This window comes from Bombina bombina, chromosome 2, assembly GCF_027579735.1.
Source record: "Bombina bombina isolate aBomBom1 chromosome 2, aBomBom1.pri, whole genome shotgun sequence".
Lineage (NCBI taxonomy): Eukaryota > Metazoa > Chordata > Amphibia > Anura > Bombinatoridae > Bombina > Bombina bombina.
In genome coordinates, this window is record NC_069500.1 from 45,048,508 (window position 1) to 45,075,407 (window position 26,900).

Sequence of the window (26,900 nt, forward strand, 5' to 3'; positions counted from 1 at the left end):
ACCCTCATGGCCAAGGTGGACATGGAGGCAGCATTCCGGCTGCTGCCTGAGCACCCACCTGTCAGTCATCATTTGCTAGGTTGCTTCTTTGATGGTTCGTATTTTGTTGATTTGGCATTACCTATTGGTTGTTCAATCTCATGATCATAAGGCAACATTGAAGGATTTGCAATCCCTACTTGGTAAACTTAATTTTGCTTGCTGAATAATCCCGGTGGGGAGAGTTTTCTCAAGAAGGTTGTCATTGGCGATAGCTGGGTGAAAGAGCCGCACCACCATGTGCGCCTTTCTCTGCAGCATAAGAAGGGCTTGAAGGTCTGGATGGAATTTTTGGACAGTTTCAATGGCAGGACCCTCATACCTCAACTGAGGGTGCTGGATTCTGATTTGGAGTTGTTCACAGATGTCTCGGGGGGAATTGGTTTTGGGGCTTACCTCGGGGGGCGGTAGTGTGTGGGGTAGTGGCCAGGCGGCTGGGGGGCAGCAGGTTTGACGAAGAACGTCACCTTTTTGAAACTGTTTCCGTTATGTGTGACACTGGTTGTGTAGCCAGATGTGTTAGCGAACAAGAGGGTCACATTCAGGTCTGACAATATGGATATGTGATGTCAATCAATCAAGAGGTTGACAGCAATTTCCGCTCCGTCCCGTGATTCACTTGTTGAGGCTGTTTGTTTTGGATTGTTTGAAAAAGAATGTGTATTTAAGAGAGGTAAAAGATAATTGCTGATGATCTTTCCCGTTTACAGTGGCATTATTTTCATACTTTGGCTCCAGAAGCAAAAGAGAGGGGAGACCAATGTCCAGAGGAACTGTGGTCTTTGCTATTCCCGATCTCGCAGGTTTGGTGAGGGGAGCATTAGCTCAGATGATGTGGTAGGCCTATTGGCAGGTATGGAGACAGTGGGGAGAGTTTTTATTCCGGGAAGCGAAGAAGGGTGATGGGGGATTGCGTACACACAACACATATATACACACATGCCCACACTCACATATAGATACAAGCACATACATGCATACTCACTGATAAACAAGCACAAACACACATAGATACACACATATACATGCATGCGCATACACACACAACACATATACTCACGCACATACACACACAAAGATACACATACATTCACGCATACACAGATAAACAGGGACACACACACATGCACACACACATTCCAATCTTATGACAGCACATCCATTCACAAATAAAGTTTCAAATTTATTTTACAACATTTATATTATCTTTTTAGTTACATGTGCATATACACACACATACACAATCACATGCACACACACACAGATTTATAAAATATACATCCAAACAGACAAACACACAGATATACACCAAAACATACACTAATACAGGCATACACACATACACACACACACACACACACACACATAGATACACTTATATAAACACACACTCAGATACACAAATACAGATAAACATGCACATACACATATTTACACAGGCACACACACATATACTGTTGAAATAAATAAAAAAAGAAAGAAAAAGGGCACTTATGCAGCAGACACAATTTATACAATAATATCTATATATATCTCCAACAAGTATTATGCATATACTGTATATGTCTCAGCAACTCAAAAGCGCTCCTATTGTAAATAGTACCTTAAATAATGATATATAACTGTATAATCAAGGATTTATTTAAATGTAAACGGTATTCATACCATCAACATAGATATAAAATCATATATAGGAATGTCTCCCTTGAATCAGCTAGCTATTTGCAAAAATCAATTAATCCAAAAATATTAGACAAAACAACACAAATAAAACAGAATGCTAAAAAACGTTTTTAAACATATAAAACGTTAAAAGTCACAAAGTCTAGTTTTTAAAACCACCTTTTTCAAAACCACCTTTTATGCTTTTGCACTTTGGCCCAAACGTGCATATATATGTCTCCAGAAGCTTAGAGTAGAAAATTGCTGCTTAGCGAAAGTGTATGCATATACTCAATCCTGAAGAATCACACTTGTACAGTTTCCACAAGTGAATGCTGCATCGCCTGTTTTCAACGTTTGGGGACAAATAACCGTATTACCTTGCATCACGCTGTGCTATTAGCTTGCCAAACGGAAACCGGTAATTCCTCTCAACTTGACTCAAACTTTAGAGTAGAGGTTATCTGGTCCTCTGTTGCTATGCAGTGATACACGTAATTCTGCATAGGAACAGAGGAGCAGGTAACCTCTATTCTAAAGTTTCTTTTTATATTGATTTCAACTGTCTATCTCCTATAAGCTAGTGAGGAGCTTATTTTGAAAAGACGCTAGACACTCCCTGCGCCTACCTTTCACACACTATTAAACACACATATACTCACACATGCACACACACAAATATACATGCACACACATACAGATATAGACACACAAACACACTGACACACACACAAATACACATGCACACACACACAGACACACAAATATACATTCAAAAACATTTTTTTGGAACAGGGTTCCACAAAAAGGAATACTATATTAGCACTGTATGCCCAGACTATTATATTATCCTAATCTAAGTGGATAAAATATAACTTTTATTAATCCTTTTAAAAGATGGGAAACAACACACAAATTAAAATTCTTATCCGAAATTCAGCTGTTAGTTCAAAAAGTGTCTCCTCCTGTCATTTAGTACAATCTTTTAATTCTTTGTGTAATGTCTTGGAGATACTATGGCCTCCATTACATATGCAGCGTCGCCCGCAAAATCCTCCGCCAACAGTTTTTACGTAATTTTGGTATTACATATACAGCGTAGCATACAAGTTACGCGCGTATTTTTCACCCGTCGCTCGCAATTATTACTCCCATAGGCTAACATGGGACCACGTCGTAAATCGGTATCCAATATCCAGCACAAGGCCTTACGTGGCGAAAATGGAGAAATCTTACTCCATTTTTACCTCGCCATAAAAGGCAGCCGTATCAGGCCTTGCGCTGAGTTTGGGAGCACCGTAACTCCCGAAAATGCCTACAAAAATAAACTAACACCTAACGCATGCGCAATGTCTATCTACCTGTCAACCGCAATCCCCCACCGCAATAACTAATAAAGTCTATTAACCCCTATATCCGCTATCAAACCCACACCACAAGTAATAACTAAATTATTAACCCCTAAATCCGCCAACCCCAACATCGCAAACTACCTCTTAAAACTATTAACCCTTAATCCGCCATTAACCCACAACGCAATAAACCTATTCAAGTATTAACCCCTAAACTGCCATAGCCCACATAGCCTATTAAATGTATTAACCCCTAATCTGCCGCCGCTAACGTTGCCGCCACTATAATAAAGTTATTAACCCCTAAACCTGTCTAACCCTAACCCTAACACCCCCCTAACTTAAATATTATTTAAATAAATCTAAATAAAATTAATATTATTAACTAAATTATTCCTATTTAAAACTAAATACTTACCTATAAAATTAACCCTAAGATAGGTACAATATAATTAATCATTACATTGTAGCTATTTTAGGATTTATTTTTATTTTACAGGCAACTTTGTATTTATTTTAACTAGGTACAATAGTAATTATATAGTAATTAACTATTTAATAGCTACCTAGTTAAAATAAATACAAATTTACCTGTAAAATTAATCCTAATCTAAATTACAATTACACCTAACACTACACTATCATTAAGTAAATTAAATTAATTAACTACAATTACCTAAAATTAAATACAGTAAAATAAAATAAACTAAAGTACAAAAAAACAACAACACTAAATTACAGAAAAAAATACAAGAAGTTTAAACTAATTACACCTAATCTAAGCCCCCTAATAAAATAAAAAAGCCCCCCAAAATAATAAAATTCCCTACCCTATACTAAATTACAAATAGCCCTTAAAAGGGCTTTTTTGCAGGGCATTGCCACAAAGTAATCAGCTCTTTTACCTGTAAAAAAAAGATATACAACCCCCCAACATTAAAACCCACCACCCACACACCCAACCTTACTCTAAAACCCACCCAATCCCTCCTTTAAAAAACTTAACACTAACTCCTTGAAGATCACCCTACCTTGAGCCGTCTTCACGCAGCCGGGCAGAAGTCTTCATCCGATCCGGGCAGAAGTCTTCATCGAATCCGGGCAGAAGAGGTCCTCCAGCCGGGCAGAAGTCTTCATCCAAGCGTCATCTTCTATCTTCTTCCATCTGACGAGGAGCGGCTCCATCTTGAAGACATCCGACACGGAGCATCCTCTTCGTTCGACGTCCAACTGAAGAATGAAGGTTCCTTTAAATGACGTCATCCAAGATGGCATCCCTTCAATTCCGATTGGCTGATAGAAATCAGGCAATCGGAATTAAGGTAGGAAAAATCCTATTGGCTGATGGAATTAGCCAATAGGATTGAGCTTGCATTCTACTGGCTGATTGGAACAGCCTATAGAATGCATCAGCCAATAGGATTTTTTTACCCTTTAATTCCGATTGGCTGATAGAATTCTATCAGCCAATCGGAATTCAAGACACGCCATCTTGGATGACGTCCCTTAAAGGAACCTTCATTCTGGAAGAGACGTCGATTTAATAGGATGCTCCGCGCTGGATGTCTTGAAGATGGAGCCGCTCCGTGATGGATGGATGAAGAAAGAAGATGTCGTCTTTATGAAGACTTCTGCCAGCTTGGATGAATACTTCAGCCCGCTTGGATGAAGACTTCTGCCGGCTTCGATGAGGACTTCTGCCGCTTCGTTGAGGATGGATGTCGGGTCTTCAAAAACTGTAAGTGGATCTTTGGGGGTTAGTTTTTTTTAAGGGTTTATTGGGTGGGTTTTATTTTTAGCTTAGGTTTTGGGCGGAAAAAGAGCTAAATTCCCTTTTAAGGGCATTGCCCATACAAATGCCCTTTTCAGGATTTATTTAGATTTCTTTTAATTATATTAATGTTAGTGGGTGTTAGGGTTAGACTTAGGGTTAGGTTTAGGGGTTAATAATTTTAGTAAAGTGGGGGAGATGTTAGGGACAGCAGATTAGGAATTAATAATATTTAACTAGTGTTTACGATGCGGGAGTACAGCGGGTTTAGGGGTTAATATGTTTATTCTAGTGGCGGCGATGTCCGGAGCGGCAGATTAGGGGTTAATAATTTTATTTTAGTGTTTGTGATGCGGGGGGGGGGGGCTAGGTTTAGGGGTTAATAGGTAGTTTATGGGTATTAGTGTACTTTTTAGCACTTTAGTTATGAGTTTTATGTTACGGCGTTGTAACATAAAAGCCATAACTACTGACTTTCAGTTTACGGTATGGATCTTGACAGTATAGGCTGTAACGGTCACTTTTTGGCCTCCCAGGCAAACTTGTAATACCGGCGCAAAGGAAGTCCCATTGAAAAAGGACTTTTGGAAAGCTGCCGTAGTTACGTTGTGTTACGGCCTAAAAAGTGTGCGGTGCAGCTAAACCTGCAAGACTCGTAATACCAGCGGTAATGAAAAAGAGCCACAACGCTGCTTTTTCACTCATACCGCAAAACTCGTAATCTAGCCAATAGATATTTGTCCATGATTACGAGTAAAGGTTTATCGCCTTGTATATAGGTACCCCCTTATGTATTAGTTGTTGTGACACGTAACCTTGTGCATTGAATTTTATGGTACTTTTTATATTTCACCAAAGGATCTTTCTAACCTTTTAAATCCAAATAAAGATGTTTCTGATATTGCAGTTTCTGCTGCTTATTTTTGTATCAATACTCTACGTATATGTTGTAAATCATAAACTTTATTAGTTGAATATCATGTATTTGAATTAAATATTGATATTATTACTGTAGGTGTAGTAAATGACTCTTTGTATTTGGTTTACAACTTTTATTTTCAGATTTGGAATGTTGAGTGACGTTTTCTTACTACTTTCGATCTAAATGAGAAAGTGTACTTGTGACAAGTTAGAGTTTTAGTTATTCAGCAATTATGTTGTGATTTAACCCGAGACTAATTATTAAATATTGTAACCAATTTTTTATATATACTAGCTGCACTCTGTAGTTGTTAGGCTGTTAAATCTATAAGCATAAAGGTTTTTCTTATTGTTGAATAAATTCAAATACCTCAATACTATTTTTAGCCTTTGTGTTGGTATTGTATATGTTGCCGCTTATCACTGTCAATGTGGATACTTGTTGATACCAGCAGTTTATTTAACCAACCTATAGCGTTCAAAATACCCCCACAATATTGGGCAGTATGTGTTATAATTGTAGCTATAATTGTAGCGTAACTTGGGTTTCTTTACTATTTGCGCTTGATTTGTTTGCCCCACTTATTTGTGAATTGGGGATTATTCTCAAGCTTGGGTTATGTATTGCCAGTTATTGCGCAACCTGTATTGCTATAGTATTTTGTTCGTAAATTTCAAAGTATTTTGTAGCCTGGTTCAGTTATCCAATATTATGAAACCTTGGTTGTTTGATGGATACAATTTCCTGTGTAAATATAAGTATAACTTTACAACCTGTATTGTTGTAGATATTTTTTTATTTTTAGACTTCAAAATTCTACTTTTGCTTAGTTTACAAGTTACCAAATATTGTGCAACCTGTATTGTCAGATAAATATCTGTTTGCTATATAAACGTCTTTAAATAATCCTTGTCGTTTAATAAGATCAAGTACCTCAATACTAGTTTAACCCTTATGTTGGTACCATATATATTGCTGCTCCATAACTTGTGTTTTTGGCAAGTCTGAAGACTCGCCAGAAACATGGGCCCTCAAGCTCCGTTCGGAGCTTGATAAATGGGCCTCATAATATCAATATTTAATTCAAATACATGATATTCAACTAATAAAGTTTATGATTTACAACATATACGGTAGAGTATTGATACAAAAATAAGCAGCAGAAACTGCAATATCAGAAACATCTTTATTTGGATTTAAAAGGTTAGAAAGATCCTCTACATGGCTAGTGCAGGACCATAATTCACCTGATGGTGTGTAAGGGCGTGCGGACGGGGTCCGGCGGAGGACGGGGTCCTTGTCATTTTTTTGTTTTATGACATAATGAAAAATCCAACGAGACAAAATGTATTACCGCAAAATGCAGGAAATTTTATTTTTCTTCTTGTATAAATATGATTGGAATGTTTTGCTGGTCCATGTTTAAGAAATGATGTTTGTATTGTGGAGATCAATAAAATTTATAAAAAAAAAAAGAAAGATCCTTTGGTGAAATATAAAAAGTACCATAAAATTCAATGCACAAGGTTATGTGTCACAACAACTAATACATAAGGGGGCACCTATATACAAGGCGATAAACCTTTACTCGTAATCACAGACAAATATCTATCTATTAAAATCAAGCAAAAAGCTAAATTAAGACCAATTAGGAAGGCATACAGACAATATTTTTACGTTGAAACATACCCTACCCATATATTATCATCAAGATTTTGTTAAAACTCACTAAAACAAGTATACCTCTCCACAATCATATATAGAACAAGTTGTAATTTTAACTGAGACATTAAATATCTAACAATAATCTTACCTTGGTATATGACTCAATTACTGAAATAATAAACACCAAGAATAATCATACTCTGATTTAAACTCTGAATCAGAGTAGTAGCATACCCACCAATATATTAACCCAAGTAAAGTGGCAATCCCAATTTTTCAATCATAGTATCTCTGAGACATTACACAAAGAATTAAAAGGTTGTACAAAATGACAGGAGGAGACACTTTTTGAACTAACAGCTGAATTTTGGATAAGAATTTTAATTTGTGTGTTGTTTCCCATCTTTTAGTTGAAATACTTATTATTGAAAATCAGGCACAAAATACAGAATGCTTTGTTCAACAGTATGTAAACTCTCCCTCTTTCCCCAATGTCTCTGGATGTTCCAAGTAAGCTATCTCCTCTCTTTATCTAGGTATAACCCAGAGATCAAAGGCTTCTGTAGCTGAACAATAGATATACTTTAAGAATGTCCAAAAGTTCTGTATTTCTTAGCGTCTGGAAATATAACAGAAGCACATGTAGAAGGATGATAGGAAGGACAGAAAAAGTCCATATCTCCTTTACCTCCCATCTCTTATTATTTTATATTATTAGCAAAAAATAACAACAATAACTAACCCTAACATAATTAACCAAAAATAAACACACAATTACATTCAACTTGCCTGTTTTGTTATTACCTTGTCGCCAGCTCCGAGAGAAGAGATTTACTTTCAAAATGAGTTACTCAATATCGTCAAATTTTGTCTTGTCTGATTTCTGTCACAGGAGGTATCTCTATCTTAATTGTCAAAGTATCACCTACGTCTGGGAAATCTTACACCAACTAATTCCCTCAATAACCTTTCAATATCCAGTAGTACCAGACCTTTAAAAACTGGTCTTGAGTACCCTGTATGGAGGCCGCTGTTTCCGACATATTATATACCAATTGGATCTTCTCCCTTACCTCCCCCCAGGAGGGTACCACTGTTTTCCAATACCTAGCAATGGTAATTCTGGTAGCTGTACATAACGTGCGAATAAATGTATTAGTAGCTGCATTAAATCTTGGTATGTGTTCATTCAGGAGTGCCTGAGGCGCCCCTAAGGTGATATTGTCACTCAACACTGTGCTCAACAGATTGGATAACTTTGACCATAACTGTTGTACCTGAGGGCAACCCCACCACATGTGGATGTATGACCCCAGCTCCAAACATCCCCTATAGCAGTTTTTGCTGCCCCCCGTGGAATATTGGGAAGTAACAATAGGAGTAAGGTACCACCGGAATGTCGTCTTTATACAATTTTCTTTAAAGTCTGCACAGACTAAGCCCTTATGAGAAGAAGCGAAAATCGCTTCCCATTCTTCCTTTGAGTATTCCTTATCAAAATCCATCTCCCATTTACTTGCTATTAGTGTTTTAGAGGTGTTTTTAGCCCTTTGTAGTGTTAGATAAATCTGAGAAATCACTTTTTACCCCTAAAACTTGTATTACATAGACGCTCCAATATTGTCGGGAATTGTTTTTTGTATTGTGGTATGTACTTTGCAATGGCAGAGGCTACCTGAAGAAACAAGAACCATTGTAGTTTATCAGGCCTAATTAACTCTTGTATAAATTCGTATGTGGCTATCTTACCATTTTGAAAGAAATCTGCTACCCTATAGAAACCTTTGTTCTCACATTTTTCTATCTGGGCCCGGAAATCTGTATGCAGAAGAGTTTTAATCGGTCTCATCATCAAATTAGATGGAATTAGGTGTAGGGACCTGGTCAGTGTTGACCAAATATGCATCATTTCTATAGTAATCGATGAAGCAGAGGAGTCCTTAATAGACCCACCATCCCGCTCCCATAAGATATCTTCTGGAGATCTATAAGAAGAAATTGCTGTGTTTCCCATCTTTTAAAAGGATTAATAAAAGTTATATTCTATCCAGTAAGTTCCGGGCTATATAATAGTCTGGGCATAGAGTGCTAATATAGTATTCCTTTTTGTGGAACACTGTTCCAAAAAAATGTTTTTGAATGTTTAATGAATACTAGCACCACTCCTCAACTTATCTGATACATTAGAGGGTAACAATACCTCAAGCTATTCACTAAATGAGAGGAGATTGCCTTTTTTAGTGCCCTAGTCCAATTTTTGTGTAGAACACAAATATACACACACACAGACACACAAATATACATGCACACATACACAGATATACACACACAAACACACATGCGCAAACACAGATATAGATGCACACACGAACACACACACCCAGATACACACACACACACTGACACACACAAATATACATGCACACACACAAACACACATGCACACACACAGATATACACACACACAAATATACATGCACACACACTGACACACAAATATACATGCACACACACACAGACACACAAATATACATGCACACACACAGACACACAAATATACATGCACACACACAAATCACACACCTATCAATCTTAGGACAGCACATACATCCACAAATAAAGTTTCAAAATGTTCAACATTTATATTATAAGTTTGAGTTACAAAAGACATAAGGGAGCCCCTGGGAGTTCGAAGTAACGGGAAGGGGACTTGACCGTTGGAGGAATTAGGCCTAGTGTGTGATTGGTTGGGAGCCTGGAAGGGGGCAGGCTTAGCACGCGCTGTTACGCTTTTAAGGAAAGAGCGGGGGAATCTGTCATCAGATTAGTTATCAAACTTATGTGGAAAGTGCTTGTTCGTTGTGGATTTATTTGTGATGGCGCATTTTGATGCGATTTTCGACCAACTTAAGTTGGAAGCTGCTAAAATGGGCCCTACCTGGCTCGAGGAGAAGTTACGTCCCTTGTTTGGATCTGATATTGAACCGAAGGATGATAAGGAGGACGCTGCTTCGAGACCGGTGAGGCGTTCTAGGCCTCCGGTTCGTTTGGATCCGGATTCGGAGGGGAGTAATGGCGGACGGAGGAGACCCAGCCCCAGTCCGGGGTTAAAGGCGGCCGTGAGGAAGAAGTCAAGTTCTGGTTCTGGGAGTCGGCAGGCCGGAGCTGAGGTTGTGGATCCCGCTATGATGTCTGGGAGCATTTGTTCTCTACCGGAGCAAGTTACATTGCCTGTAAAGAAGGGTGATTCTTTGCCTAAGGGTAAGACGGCCAATTTAGGCCAAAAAGTGGTATTTAAGGGGAAGAGGCAAGTTAATAAAGGTGACGGTCCGCCGAGGCCTAGTTTATCGAGTGGTAGTAAGGAGCAGGTGAGTGGTGGTAGGTTAGGAAGTGTTTCAGTGAGAAAGAGGGGTGAGGAATTGAAGGTGTCAGGCCCGACTGTGCTGGCTCAGGCGGTTGAGGAGCAGTTACATAATGTTTCAAATACGGTCCAGATTTTATGGCCTAGTAGCAATTTTGAGGAACAGGATTATCGAGTTTTAGATGAGAGGGTGGAAGGGGTCGAAGTCAGTGAGAGTCAGTATGATACAGAGGTTGATAACGGCGTTGGGGAATTAGCATTATATTTAGATTCTTCTGAGGAGGATTTTATTCCTCCTTCTCCCAGTGTAGTTAACCCCCTATGCCAGTTTAGACCAGCAGTCAGGGCATCGAGTGGTTTAGTTTTAAGGGGTGAGTTAAGAAATTTGAGTGGTAGGAATGTTGATGTGGTTGAAAATTTACCTGTTTCTAATAATGTTTTTCTTTTAGAAGGGAATGAGATTGGGTCACGGCCTGAGAATTCTCCGGGTTTCTTGGTGGTGGGAAATGACGGCCTAAGTGGGGAAGCTTATGGCCTTCAGGAATCCTGGACGGATAATATCAGGCTTGATATGGAGGACGGCGTTCCGGGGGCGGAACGTTCTAATGAAAGGGGAGAAGAAGCAGGGGTGAGTACGGCCAACAATTTTAATTTTGGTCATCAGGGAATGATGGGACGGAGGCATAACAATACATTTCATAGCTTGGTTAATTCTGTTCAACGTCCAAACAGGTCTGGGATTGGGAGAATACAAGGTAGAGGTAGACAACGCAAGAGGTATGGGGATTTAAGGGGTGAAGGGTTTGAGGTTACATCTGCTAAGAGGGGTAAGGGTGTGTTAGTGGACAGTAGGTTGGGTATGTCTACGGCTAGTAGGGGCATTGGAGTTTGGGCACCTTCAGGGGGTTTGTCACATGTTTCTGTTTTACAGGCTGAAAGAGATCAACAATTGATGGCTAATATGGAACCTAGGACTCCTGGGTTCCAGAATATAGAGAAGGTCACGGCTGCATCTCAAGGGGATCAGTCTGCAGCGGCTCAGGATCTTAGGACAGGTAATGAGGGATCTGGGGCTGTGACTTTGAATGTGGGGGTTGAAACAGTTGGTGTGAATGCTGATCCTTTATCAATAACTGTTGTAGCGGGTTTAAGGGACTTGTTAGCTAAGTTAGAAGGTCCTAAAGTTACGGGGGGAGTCGCCAATTCTTGGGTTCCTCCTGGATCTGCAACTCAAAATGGGGCATTTGGGATTTCTGATGTGGGAACAAAAGATGTAGGGTCGGCACCTCAATCTCAAGTGGTTGGTTTGTCTCAGTCAAAAGTGGCCAATGTTGATAGTAAAGGGTCTGGGGGTTCAGAGCTTAAAATTGCTGACACGGCTTTGGCCAGAACTTGTTTGTGTTCTATTGGGCCTTTGGGTATGCACTTGACGGTGGAGTTAAGGGAGAAGATATGCAAGAGAGAGTTTATTGAATTATTTTCTCTCCTCCCTCTTGACCAGTCTTTTGAGATACCTGAAGACTCAAAAAAGGATGCGTCTAAGAAGGAAGAGGAGGAGAGGAAAAAACGATACAGAAAATTACAGAAAACATTTACTAACTGGTTTCAGGCTTTTGTTATTTATGCCAGTGTATTCGCTAGTAAGTTCCCTGATCAAGGCGCGGCACTTTTTTGTTATTTAGATGAAGTAGCCGCTGCTCAGAGAACATATGGGGGTATGGCTTGGTGGGTTTATGATGAACAATTTAGACAACGTTTGTCGGTTAAGCCTGAGATGAAGTGGGATGATCGTGATATGGGCCTTTGGCTAAAGGTGATTACCCCCTTAAGGTCTTTGCAGCCTTTTCGTGGGGGTGCCGGCGGGTCACTTCAAAGTGGGTCGTCAGCAACAGTCAAAAAAAGTTTCTGTTTTGCTTTCAATGAAAAGTTTTGCAAATGGGGATCGACTTGTAAATTCAGACATGAATGCTCAGGGTGTGGGGGATCTCACCCTTCCATCAAGTGTTTCAAAAAGAACAAATTGGGAGGAACCCAGGAGCTGTCTGAAAAAGGGATTAACTCCGGTGAGGTTAAGCGGGATGGAGCTGTGGCTCGTACTATACGCTAAACAGAAGGGCTTTGGTGAAAAAGCTTTGTTATTGTTGCATGGTTTTGAGTTTGGTTTTAGAATCCCATCTTCAGGGGGCGTTGTTCATTACAGGGGTAACCTTAAGTCTGCTAGAGAATGGCCTGATGTTGTTAGGAGTAAGCTCGAGAAGGAGGTTTCTTTGGGTCGAATGGCAGGTCCTTTTAAAGTTTCTCCTATTCCCCATTTGCGTATTTCTCCCTTGGGAGTGGTTCCTAAGAAGGAACCTGGTAAATTTCGACTTATTCACCACTTATCTTTTCCAAAGGATGGGTCTGTTAATGATGATATTCCAGAGGAATTATCGTCTGTGTCTTATACATCGTTTGATATGGCAGTTAATCTGGTTAGGGAGGCTGGTCAATTTGCTTTAATGGCTAAAGTGGACATTGAGGCAGCTTTTCGGTTGCTTCCGGTTCATCCTTCTTCCCATTATCTCTTGGGATGTTGTTTTGATGGTTTTTTCTACATCGACCTTTGCCTCCCGATGGGTTGTTCTATTTCTTGTTCATTGTTTGAGTGTTTTAGTTCTTTTTTAAAATGGGTTGTTAAATTTAAGTCAGGATTCTCTTCTTTAGTTCATTATTTGGATGATTTTCTTTTTGTTGGTCCTCATGAATCGGACGTTTGTTTGAAGTTAAGGGATTGTTTTTATTCAATGGCATCTGAATTTGGGGTTCCTATTGCAATGGAAAAGTCTGAGGGTCCAGTTACGGCCCTTAAATTTTTGGGTATTACAATTGATTCAGATAAAATGGAATGTAGGTTACCTTTGGAAAAGATTGTGGATTTGTCAGAAATGATTCAGCATTTTTTGGGGGTCCGTAAGGTGACTCTGAGGGAAATGCAATCTCTGCTGGGAAAATTGAATTTTGCTTGCAGAATCATTCCCATTGGTAGAGTTTTTTCTAGAAGAATGTCATTGGCTATGTCTGGTGTTAGTAAGCCTCATCATTTTGTAAGGATTAAAAAAGGCCACAAGGATGATTTGAAAGTTTGGTTGGAGTTCCTTAAAAATTTTAATGGGGTTGCAATCTTTATGGAAGCTAGGATCTCTAATGTTGATTTGGATTTGATAACAGATGCAGCTGGTGGTGTCGGTTTTGGGGCTTATTTTCAGGGTCATTGGTGTGCAGAGGTGTGGCCTCAAAAATGGGTGGTATTGGGTTTAACTCAGAACCTAGTCTTCCTTGAATTATTTCCGATTCTGGTGGCATTATTTGTGTGGGAAGTTGATTTGGCGAATAAATCCATATTGTTCCACACGGATAATATGGGTGTTGTTTCTGCTATTAATTCATTATCTGCGTCATCATTACCAGTTTTGCGTTTATTGAGAGTACTGGTCTTGAAATGTTTAAGTATGAATGTTTTTGTCAGAGCAAAGCATATCCCTGGTAAGCTTAATTTGATAGCAGATTCTTTATCTCGTTGACAGTGGTGTCGCTTTCGGGAGCTGGCTCCTCAGGCGGATGTAGCTGGAGCGAAGTTTTCGGCCCAACTTTGGAAGCTTGGGACAGAGGATTGGCTGAATTAATTAAGAAGTCTTTGGCTCCAGGTACTTGGGTGTCTTATGTATCAGTCTGGAGGGAATGGGAAATGTGGTTAGGTCAGGCTGAAATCAAAGAAGGGTCTGATGATGTCACGGGCTGCTTATTGGAATGGATGTGGCATTGGGGAACCTTGGGTTTGTCAGCATCTAATATGGAGAAAAGATTGGCGGCACTAGCATTTAGATTTCGTTTATTAGGCCTTCCTGACATTACAAAGGTTTTTTGGGTACGTCAGGTCCTTAAAGGTTTGAAGAAAAAAGCGAAGGGTAGAGACAAGAGAAGGCCTATTACATTTACTTTGCTTAAAATTTTTTGGGTAGTATTGGCTGATGTTTGTGTATCAGCATTTGAAGTAATATTGTTTAGAACGGCCTTTGTATTGGCCTTTTTTGGGGCTTTTAGGCTTTCTGAATTGGTAAGCCCTAGCAGGAAAGTTTCTGGAGGTTTACAGAAAGGAGATGTAATATGGAATGAGAGCAGGGTTGAAATCTTACTGAGAAGTAGTAAAACAGATATTTATGGAAAAGGCAAGAATATAGTGCTGTTCCCTAGCGGTGCAGAGATATGTCCTTGTCAGGTAATGATGCTTTATGGGTCCATACGGCCTTCGCAGGATGGCCCTTTGTTGGTTCACTCAGATGGTTCATTTTTGTCACAATATCAATTTAGAGCCATTTTGAAGAGTCCAATTGTTTTATTGGGTTTTAATCCATTGGAGTTCGGGTCTCACTCATTCCGTATAGGAGCTGCTACTGAAGCTGTTATGCTTGGTCTCAGAGAGGATATAGTCAAAAAGATTGGTAGATGGGGTTCAAGGGGTCCATCCGATAAAAATCATCGCCCGCAAAAGCCGGCGACGCCAATATTTGCGCGGGTTTGGTATCACATATACGGCGTAACCTAGAAGTTACGCGCGTATATTTCTGCCGTCGCCCGTAGTTTTTTGGGCTATAGGCAGGTATACCAAACCAGCGCAGTTTGGTATCCAATATGCAGCGTAAGGACTTATGTGGCGAAAATGGAGAAAACTTACTCCATTTTCACCTCGCCACAAAAAGCAGCCGTAAGAAGCCTTACGCTGACTATTGGAGCCCCGTAACTCCCTAAACTGGCTGCTAAAATAAACCTAACACCTAACGCATGCGCAATGTCTATCTCCCTGTCAACCGCGATCTTCTAAAATAAACCTAACACCTAACGTTATTAACCCCTAAACCGCCGCTCCCGGACCCCGCCGCCATCTACATAAACTAACCCCCTACTGTGAGCCCCTAAAACCGCCGCCATCTACCTTATCTATCCCCTAATTAGAACCCCTTACACCGCTGTCATCTACCTTATCTATCCCCTAATCTGACCCCTTACACCGCCGCCACCTATATAAAAATTATTAACCCCTAATCTAATCCCCCTATACCGCCGCCAGCTATATTAATATTATTAACCCCTAATGTAAGCCCCTTACACCGCCGCCATCTCTATTAAAATGATTAACCCCTAATTTAATCTACCTACCCCGCCGCCAGCTATATTATCTATATTAACCCAAAGTATATTATAGTTAATATAGGTATTACATTATATATATTAACTATATTAACCCTAATTATATTAGGGTTAATATAGTTAATATAGTTACTATAGTATTTATATTAACTATATTAACTCTATCTAACCCTAACACCCCTAACTAAATTTATATTAAATTAATCTAATTCATTTATAAACTAAAATATTCCTATTTAAATCTAAATACTTACCTATAAAATAAACCATAAGATAGCTACAATATAATTAATAATTACATTGTAGCTATGTTAGGGTTAATATTTATTTTACAGGTAAATTGTTAATTATTTTAACTAGGTATAATAGCTATTAAATAGTTATTAACTATTTAATATCTACCTAGTTAAAATAATTACCCAATTACCTGTAAAATAAATCCTAACCTAAGTTACAAATACACCTACACTATCAATAAATTAAATAAACTACAAACATCTATCTAAAAATACAATTAAATTAACTAAACTAAATTACAAAAACAAACAAACACTAAATTACAAAAAATAAAAAAAGATTACAAGATTTTTAAGCTAATTACACCTATTCTAAGCCCCCTAAGAAAATAATAAACCCCCAAAATAAAAAAAATTCCCTGCCCTATTCTAAATTAAAATAAATTCAAAGCTCTTTACCTTACCAGCCCTTAAAAGGGCCTTTTGTGGGGCATGCCCCAAAGAATTCAGCTCTTTTACATACAAATACAATACCCCCCCCCATTACAACCCACCACCCACATACCCCTATTCTAAAACCACCCAAACCCCCCTTAAAAAAGCCTAACACTACCCCCCTGAAGATCTCCCTACCTTGTCTTCACCACACCGGGCCGAACTCCTGATCCGATCCGGGCGATGTCTTCCTCCAAGCGGCAAAGAAGAATTCTTCCTCCGGCGATGTCTTCCTCCAAGCGGCAAAGAAGAATTCTTCCTCCGGCGATGTCTTCCTCCAAGCGGCAAAGAATTCTTCCTCCGGCGACGTCTTCCTCCAAGCGGCAGCAAAGTCTTCATTCTTCCGGCGGCATCTTCAATCTTCTTTCGGAACAGCCAATAGAATGCAAGCTCAATCTGATTGGCTGATTGGATCAGCCAATCGGATTGAACTTGAATCTGATTGGCTGATTCAATCAGCCAATCAGATTTTTCTAACTTAATTCCGATTGGCTGATAGAATCCTATCAGCCAATCGGAATTCGGCGGACGCCATCTTGGATGACGTCATTTAAAGGTACCTCATTCGTAGTTCAGTAGTCGGCCGGGATGGATGCTCCGTGGCGGCGGAGCGAAGAAAGAAGATTGAAGATGCCGCCGGAAGAATGAAGACTTTGCTGCCGCTTGGAGGAAGACGTCGCCGGAGGAAGAATTCTTCTTTGCCGCTTGGAGGAAGACATCGCCGGAGGAAGAATTCTTCTTTGCCGCTTGGAGGAAGACATCGCCGGAGGAAGAATTCTTCTTTGCCGCTTGGAGGAAGACATCGCCCGGATCGGATCAGGAGTTCGGCCCGGTGTGGTGAAGACAAGGTAGGGAGATCTTCAGGGGGTAGTGTTAGGCTTTTTTAAGGGGGGTTTGGGTGGTTTTAGAATAGGGGTATGTGGGTGGTGGGTTGTAATGGGGGGGGGTATTGTATTTGTATGCAAAAGAGCTGAATTCTTTGGGGCATGCCCCACAAAAGGCCCTTTTAAGGGCTGGTAAGGTAAAGTGCTTTGAATTTTTTTTAATTTAGAATAGGGCAGGGAATTTTTTTTATTTTGGGGGTTTATTATTTTCTTAGGGGGCTTAGAATAGGTGTAATTAGCTTAAAAATCTTGTAATCTTTTTTTTATTTTTTGTAATTTAGTGTTTTTTTTTTGTAATTTAGTTTAGTTAATTTAATTGTATTTTTAGATAGATGTTTGTAGTTTATTTAATTTATTGATAGTGTAGGTGTATTTGTAACTTAGGTTAGGATTTATTTTACAGGTAATTGGGTAATTATTTTAACTAGGTAGATATTAAATAGTTAATAACTATTTAATAGCTATTATACCTAGTTAAAATAATTAACAATTTACCTGTAAAATAAATATTAACCCTAACATAGCTACAATGTAATTATTAATTATATTGTAGCTATCTTAGGGTTTATTTTATAGGTAAGTATTTAGATTTAAATAGGAATATTTTAGTTTATAAATGAATTAGATTAATTTAATATAAATTTAGTTAGGGGTGTTAGGGTTAGATATAGTTAATATAGTTAATATAAATACTATAATATATATAATGTAATACCTATATTAACTATAATATACTTAGGGTTAATATAGATAATATAGCTGGCGGCGGGGTAGGTAGATTAAATTAGGGGTTAATCATTTTAATAGAGATGGCGGCGGTGTAAGGGGCTTACATTAGGGGTTAATAATTTTAATATAGATGGCGGCGGTGTTAGGGGCTCACTTTAGGGGGTTATAGATATAATATAGCTGGCGGCGGGGTACGGGAGCGACGGTTTAGGGGTTAATAACTTTATTAGGTTGCGGCGGGGTACGGGAGCGGCGGTTTAGGGGTTAATAGCTTTTTTATTGTTAGGATAGTGAGGGGGGATAGCGGATAGAGGGTTAGACGTGTCGGGCTTTGTTAGGGAGGCATGTTAGACGTGTCGGGCTATGTTAGGGAGGCGTGTTAGACAGTGCGGGTGATTTAGACTTTAGTCAGGTTTTATAGGCGCCGTCAGTTTTAGCAAGTGACGGCGCCGCATATTGGATGGCTCGAGTTACGAGCTGAAACTGCGGGCGACGTGGGTTCTCTCGCTTGCGTCGCAAACTGCGATCTATATCGGATCGCGCCCCAAGTCGTTATAAATCTTATGTTAGACCTGATTTGAGGGTTTAAAAAAAAATATATATATATTTTTTAGATTGGGATGAATGTTTTGGAATGTTTGAGCTGAAATCATCCTGAATGTTCTCTTTTATTTCTTTTATTTCAGGTGTGAGGATCGTATGGGTGATGGGGCATTCATTTATATATTGGGCCAATGATGAGGCCAGTAAGAAAATGGGCGGCCTTCAGCTCGGGTGTCCAGTTGGTCAATGGGAGGTCAAATGGTTTGGGATTAGGGGTATGTGCTGGGAACTTCTGTTTCCTGTGTTTCTCGATTACAGCAAGGTTTTCCATCACCCGGATGTTTTGATATTGCATTTGGGGTGGAATGATTTGGGTATGATTCCTCAAAAAGAATTAGTAAGAAGAATTAAAAGGGCAATATAAAAGAGCTTTATCCCGGAATTAAAATAGTCTGGTCACAGATTACTCCTCGACTGGTTTGGAGATCAGCGTGGGATTATGATAGGTTGGAAAAGAGCCGCAAGAAAGTTAACAAAATAATTAGCTCTTTTGTAAGAAGGTTGGAGGGGGGGTGTTGTTTTCTACCCAGATTTTGAAGTGGAAGGGGCTGAGGAATTCTATCTAAAAGATGGTGTTCACTTTAATCGATTTGGGCTGCAGCTATTTCTTTTTGATATAAAAGAAGCGTTGTGCAAAATTTTGGGTTTGGCGGGACTGGGCTGTTCGGTCAGTCCAGTCGGTGGCGGGGGTGCTAGTTCCCAGACAAATATGTTAAGCAATATGGCCAAGTGATTTGGAGGATTTTAAGTAGTTGCCTCTCCATGGGGTGAGCGGGCAACTGGTTTTATAGGGGCAAGGGGTTCCCTATTAAAGTGTAGGTGTCCTTGGACGGACTCAACGGGGATATAGTTGAGTCCAGTTTTTGAATAACGGCCATCTTGTTTTTGTGGGTTTGGGAACTAGCACCGCTGTGGGGAATTGATAGTTTGTTTGATTTGGAATGTTATTTATGAACATCAGGTATGTTCTGTTAAATGTTTGGAAATATTTTATTATACAATATTTTACTTATGTTATTAATAAAATGGCTGCTGCCAATTTTTATACCAAAGTTGTGTGTAACTCTTATTTATAGCAATTAAGTTATTTAATAAATTTTAGGCCAGGGATTGACGACTTTAAAGGTCAGGAATTTAAACTTTTGCTTTCATTCCGAGCAAAGAACACCATTGCAATAATCTTACCCCGTAACAAATGTTACCCTTATTTAGTAATGATGACAAACACTTTTTTTGGATTTAGAAAAGGTCACATATTTATTAGTTTAAACAGCATTAATTGCCTTTATGGCCAAATTTGAGCGATCCTCTTAAACTGTCAAATCATAACAGATCATAACAGATCATAATAGATCATAACAGATCAACAATTCACTGCACCAGCATTGTAAAGAAATAGGCGGCCTCACGTAACTAAGAAGTGTGACCGCATGCAACTCAGGGGTGTAAGACATAGCAAATAACAGACCACCACTCAATGTCCCTGTACCCTACAGACCTCCCCCATTATCACCGTACCCACGTGCCAGGCCACCATATTTCACCGCATAGTGTATATGAATGACAGTTAACATAAACTATGAGAGATTACTTGCAATCAACTGGCTCTGACCGACAGACTATAAGACGATTTCATGCCACATGGCATTATAGCCCTTAAAGGGCAAAAAACATGGGCGGTCTTATATTGAATGGAAGAATCACCACAGCATTTGCCCCTAGCCGTGTTATTTTGATCGCTCCATATGACGTGACCTCTTCGTTGTGGCTAGCTTCTTTTTATATCTAGGGCGGGAGAGAGGGAAAAGGAACAAAAATTTTTTTTGCTCAGTTACTGTGTGCAGCCTGTTATATAACACTCTCTCCCTCCTCCTTGTGACATCACACTTCTTATCACCCTTGCACCAATCCAGGAGCTAGCCTCTTCAGTTAAACAATACACCTAGCCTAACCCCAGCCCCCCTCTAGCTTATCTCTTTGAACAATACACCTAATCTAACCCCACCCCCCCTTACTTCCCATGGCCAGCAAAGTAAATTCCTTAAAGGGACATTATACACTCATATTTTCTTTGCATTAATGTTTTGTAGATGATCTATTTATATAGCCCATACAGTTTTTTTGTATAGTTTTGCTTATTTTTAAATAACATTGCTCTGATTTTTAGACTCCTAACCAAGCCCCAAAGTTTTATTTATGCGAATTCAGTCATCTACCTTCTCCAGCTTGCTCCTGTTTGTGTAAAGGGTCTTTTCATATACAAAAGAAGGGGGAGGGGGTGTCTTATTTCCCACTTGCAGTGGGCTTTCCAGCTTCCTTTTCAACAAAGCTAAACTGAGAGCTTCTAAGTTTTGAAACAGTTTTATACTGGATTTTTATATTAGTATCTGTGCATATTATTCTTTATAGTAGTGTCTATTACATGAAGTTACATGAAAATGAGTGTATACTGACCCTTTAAGTTGTTCCCTTCCTATACTGTCATGATGAAGTTATCAACAGCTATAGAGACATGGGGTGTGGAGATTTTGGAAGAAGGGAGGAAAATAAGGAGCTCAGTTTTGGAGAGATTTAGCTTGAGGTAGTGAGAGGACATCCAAGATGAGATATGAGAGAGACAGTTAGTGACACGGGTTAGCAAGGAAGGAGATAGTTCTGGTGCAGTTAGGTACATTTGGGTATTGTCGGCATACAGATGATAGTGAAACCCGTCGGGCTTTATTAAGGAACTTACGGCTAGATTACGAGTTTTGTGTTATGAGCGGCTTGGTACTAACTTGCAAGTTATTTCTACCGCTCACCTCCCTATAGCGCTGCTATTACAGGTTTTCATAAACCCAGCCCATTGAGCTCCATACCGCACCAAATTACCAGCGCTGCTTTGAGCTGGTTTTATGTGCTTGTGCACGATTTCCCTATAGACATCAATGGGGAGAGCCAGTTAAAAAAAAGCCTTACACCTGCAATAAAGGAGCGTAAAGCTCCGTAACGCAGCCCCATTGATTCCTATGGGGAAACAAAATTTTTGTTTACACCTAACACCCTAACATAAACCCCAAGTCTAAACACCCCTAATCTGCCACCCACGACATCGCCGACACCTACATTATACTTATTAACCCCTAATCTGCCGCCCCAACATCGCTGCCACCTACAGTACACTTATTAACCCCTAATATGCTGCCCCTAACATCGCCGCCACCTACCTACATTTATTAACCCCTAATCTGCCGCCCCCAATGTCGTCGCTACCTACCTACACTTATTAAAGGGACAGTCTACCATAGAATCGTTGTTTTAAAAGATAGATAATCCCTTTATTACCCATTCCCCAGTTTTGCATAACCAACACAGTTATATTAATATACTTTTTACCTCTGTGATTACCTTGTATCTAAGCATCTTCTGACAGCCCCCTGATCACATGACTGTGACCAGTTATTATCTATTGTCTTAAATTTAGCATTGTTTTGTGCTAAATCTTAAATAACCCCCTGTGCCTGATCACAGTGTTATCTATATAGCCCACGTGTACTTTCTGTCTCTTTGTGTTGAAAAGAGATTTAAAAAGCATGTGATAAGAGGCAGCCCTCAAAGGCTTAGAAATTAGCATATGAGCCTACCTATGTTTAGTTTAAACTAAGAATACCAAGAGAAAAAAAGCACATTTGATGATAAAAGTAAATTGGAAAGTTGATTAAAATTGAAAGTCCTACCTGAATAATGAAAGTTTTATTTATACTAGACTGTCCCTTTAACCCCTAATCTTCCGCCCCCAACGTCGCCGCCACTATACTAAAGTTATGAACCCCTAAACCTAACCCTAAGTAGGCTGACCATATTGCCGCTTTAAGAAGGAACACATATGAAAAATACATATGTCAGGGTTCTTATAAAAAAACATTTCTTTAAACAGCCCTGAAAACAGCCCTGACACAAAACAGCCCTGACACATGTATTTTTCATATGTGTCCCTTTTTAAAACGGCAATATGGTCAGCCTAACCCTAAGTCTAACCCTAACCCTAACACCCACTAACTTGAACATAATTAAAATAAATCTAAATAAAAATTACAATTAATACCTAAATAATTCCTATTTATAACTAAATACTTACCTATAAAATAAAACATAAGCTAGCTACAATAAAACTAATAGTTACATTGTATCTATCTTAGCTTTTATTTTTATTTCACAGGCAAGGTTGTATTTTTTTTAACTAGGTAGACTAGTTACTAAATAGTTATTAACTATTTACTAGCTACCTAGCTAAAATAAATACAAATTTACCTGTAAAATAAAACCTAAACCTAACTAACACATAACCTTACACTACAATTAAATAAATTACATTAATTAAATACAATTAACTAAATTACAAAAAAAAAAAAACACTAAATTACACAAAATAAAAAAGAAATTATGAAATATTTAAACTAATTACACCTAATCTTAATAGCCCTATCAAAATAAAAAAGCCCCCCCAAAATAAAAAAAAACCCTAGCCTAAACTAAACTGCCAATAGCCCTTAAAAGGGCCTTTTGTTGGGCATTGCCCCAAAGAAATGAGCTCTTTTACCTGTAAAAAAAATACAAACAACCCTCCATCAGTAAAACCCACCACCCACACAAACAAAGCCCCCAAATAAAATCCTATCTAAAAAACCTAAGCTCCCATTGCCCTGAAAAGGGCATTTGGATTGCATTGCCCTTAAAAGGGCATTTAGCTCTATTTCAGCCCAAACCCTAAGCTAAAAATAATACCCACCCAATAAACCCCCGAACACTAACCCCCGAAGAGCCACTTACAGTTTTTGAAGACAGGACATCCATCCTCAACAAAGCCGGGAGAAGTCTTCATCCAAGCGTCAAGAAGTCCTCAATAAAGCCAGGAGAAGTCTTCATCCAGACGGCAAGAAGTGGTCCTCCAGGCAGGCAGTCTTCATCCAGATGGCATCTTCCATCTTCATCCTTCCGACACGGAGCCGCTCCATCTTCAAGACATCTCTGATGATGGCTACTGAAGAATGAAGGTTCCTTTAAGGGACGTCATCCAAGATGGCGTCCCTTGAATTTCGATTGGCTGATAGAATTCTATCAGCCAATCGGAATTAAAGGGTATAAAATCCTATTGGCTGATGCAATTAGCCAATAGGATTGAGCTTCAATTCTATTGGCTGATCCAATCAGCCAATAGGATTGAGCTTGCATTCTATTGGCTGTGCTTCAGCCAATAGGATTTTTTCATCTTTTATTCCGATTGGCTGATAGAATTCTATCAGCCAATCGGAATTCAAGGGATGTCATCTTGGATGACGTCCCTTAAAGGAACCTTCATTCTTCAGTAGCTGTCGTCAGAAGAGGATGCTCCGCGCCGGATGTCTTAAAGATGGAGCCGCTCCGCGTCGGAAGGATGAAGATAGAAGATGCCGTCTGGATGAAGACTTCTCCCAGCTTCGTTGAGGACTTCTTGCCTCTTGGATGAAGACTTCTCCTGGCCTCGTTGAGGATGGATGTCCGGTCTTCAAAAACTGTAAGTGGATCTTTGATGGTTAGTGTTAGGTTTTTTTAAGGGTTTATTGGGTGGGTTTTATTTTTAGCTTAGGGTTTGGGCTGAAAAAGAGCTAAATGCCTCTTTAAGGGCAATGCCCATCCAAATGCCCTTTTCAAGGCAATGGGGAGCTTAGGTTTTTTAGATATGATTTGATTTGGGGGGTTTGGTTGTGTGGGGGGTGAGTTTTACTGTTTGAGGGTTGTTTGTATTTTTTTTTTACAGGTAAAAGAGCTGATTTCTTTAGGGCAATGCCCCGCAAAAGGCCTTTTTAAGGGCCATTGGCAGTTTAGTTTAGGCTAGGTTTTTTTTTATTTTGGGGGGCTTTTTTATTTTGATAGGGCTATTAGATTAGGTGTAATTAGTTTAAATATTTCATAATTTCTTTTTTATTTTGTGTAATTTAGTGTTTGTTTTTTTTGTAATTTAGTTAATTGTATTTAATTAATGTAATTTATTTAATTTTAGTGTAAGGTTAGGTGTTAGTGTAACTCAGGTTAGGTTTTTTTTTACATGTAAATTTCTATTTATTTTAGCTAGGTAGCTCGTAAATAGTTAATAACTATTTAGTAACTAGTCTACCTAGTTAAAATAAATACAAACTTACCTGTGAAATAAAAAAAAACCCTAAAATAGATACAATGTAACTATTAGTTATATTCTAGCTAGCTTAGGGTTTATTTTTACAGGTAAGTATTTAGTTTTAAATAGGAATATTTTAGGTATTAATTGTAATTTTTATTTAGATTTATTTTAATTATATTAAAGTTAGCGGGTGTTAGGGTTAGACTTAGGGTTAGGTTTAAGGGTTAATAACTTTAGTATAGTGGTGGCGATTTTGGGGGCAGCAGATTAGTGGTTAATAATATTTAACTAGTGTTTGCGATGCGGGAGTACGGCGGTTTAGGGGTTAATAAGTTTATTCTAGTGGCAGCGATGTCGGGAGCGGCAGATTAGGGGTTAATAATTTTATTTTAGTGTTTGCGATGTGAGAGGGCCTCAGTTTAGGGGTTAATAGGTAGTTTATGGGTGTTAGTGTACTTTTCAGCACTTTAGTTATGAGTTTTATGTTATGGCTTTGTAACTTAAAAGACTGACTTTCAGTTTACGGTACGGATCTTGTAGTTATAGGCTGTACCACTCACTTTTTGGCCGGACAGGCAAACTCGTAATACCGGCGCTATGGAAGTCCCACTGAAAAAGGACTTTTGGAAAGCTGCGGTAGTTACATTGCGTGACGACCAAAAAAGTGTGCAGTACTGAAAAAGCTGCGTTTTGAGGCTTTTTCACCCATAACGCAAAACTCGTAATCTAGCCGTTAATGAGAAAGTGTAGATTGAGAAGAGAAGGGAACCGAGGACAGAGCCTTTACGGTACCCCAACAGAAAGAGGTAACGGGGCAGAGGATGCCCCAGAGAAGGTTACACTAAAGGTACGGTTAGACAGATAGGAAGAGAACCAAGAGAGAGCCATGTCGAGATGACGAAGGATTGGAGAGTATGGAGCAAAATAGGGTGGTCGACAGTATCAAAGGCTGCAGACAGATCAAGGAGGATAAGTAGAGAGAAGTGGCCTTTGCATTTTGCTGTAAGTAGGTCGTTGGTAAACGTAACAATTACTGTCTCTGTTGAATGAAGGGGGCGAAATCCAGATTGCAGTGGATCAAGGAGAGAATTTAATGTAAGGACAAAAAAGTCACCAAACTGTAACCATCAGAAAGATAGTAACAAAAAACAAAGGCGCCCTCCACAGGCTGTCGTAGAGGATAGATGATCACCAGGGTCAGCTCTTCTTAAGAATGGATGGAAAATCTGAGAAAAAAAATGAAAGAGAAGAAGGCGCTCCAATGTTGCAGAATGTTAAAACACAGCTAGATCTTCCCCAGAAATTATCCCCTTACAAATAAATGGGTACTCACAAACGAAGCACACTATAATGCAGTGCTATTCTTGCAGGCTGGAGTATTCAGAACCCACCAGTTAGCTCCCACCAGATTCGATGTGATCTTGAGTCTTGGATGAAAGAACAAAAATGGGGAGGGAAACAGGGAGACTCCAATGGTGCAGATGGTCACTAATGCTTTCAATGCCCCCAATATGTGCCCCTTCTGTGATGGAATACTCACATATGCTGCACACTATAATGCAGTGCAAGTAGTGCAAGCTGGTATATCAGAGTCTACCAGCTGACTCACTCCAAAGAACACAGTCCAGCAAAGGATATGAGACCCCAAAATAAAGCTAACGAACCAATAAAATAAATTAAAATATCCCAAGGCAAGGGATATATTTTATTAAAAAGTAGTATAAAAACAATACAAGAAATTCTGCTACGCGTTTCAAGATGCTGCTGGCACCTTTTCATCAGGCAATAAGGAAATTGGTTAGAAATTGGTTATAGATGAAGACAAGATCAGCAGAGTAAATACATAAATTATTACACAGAC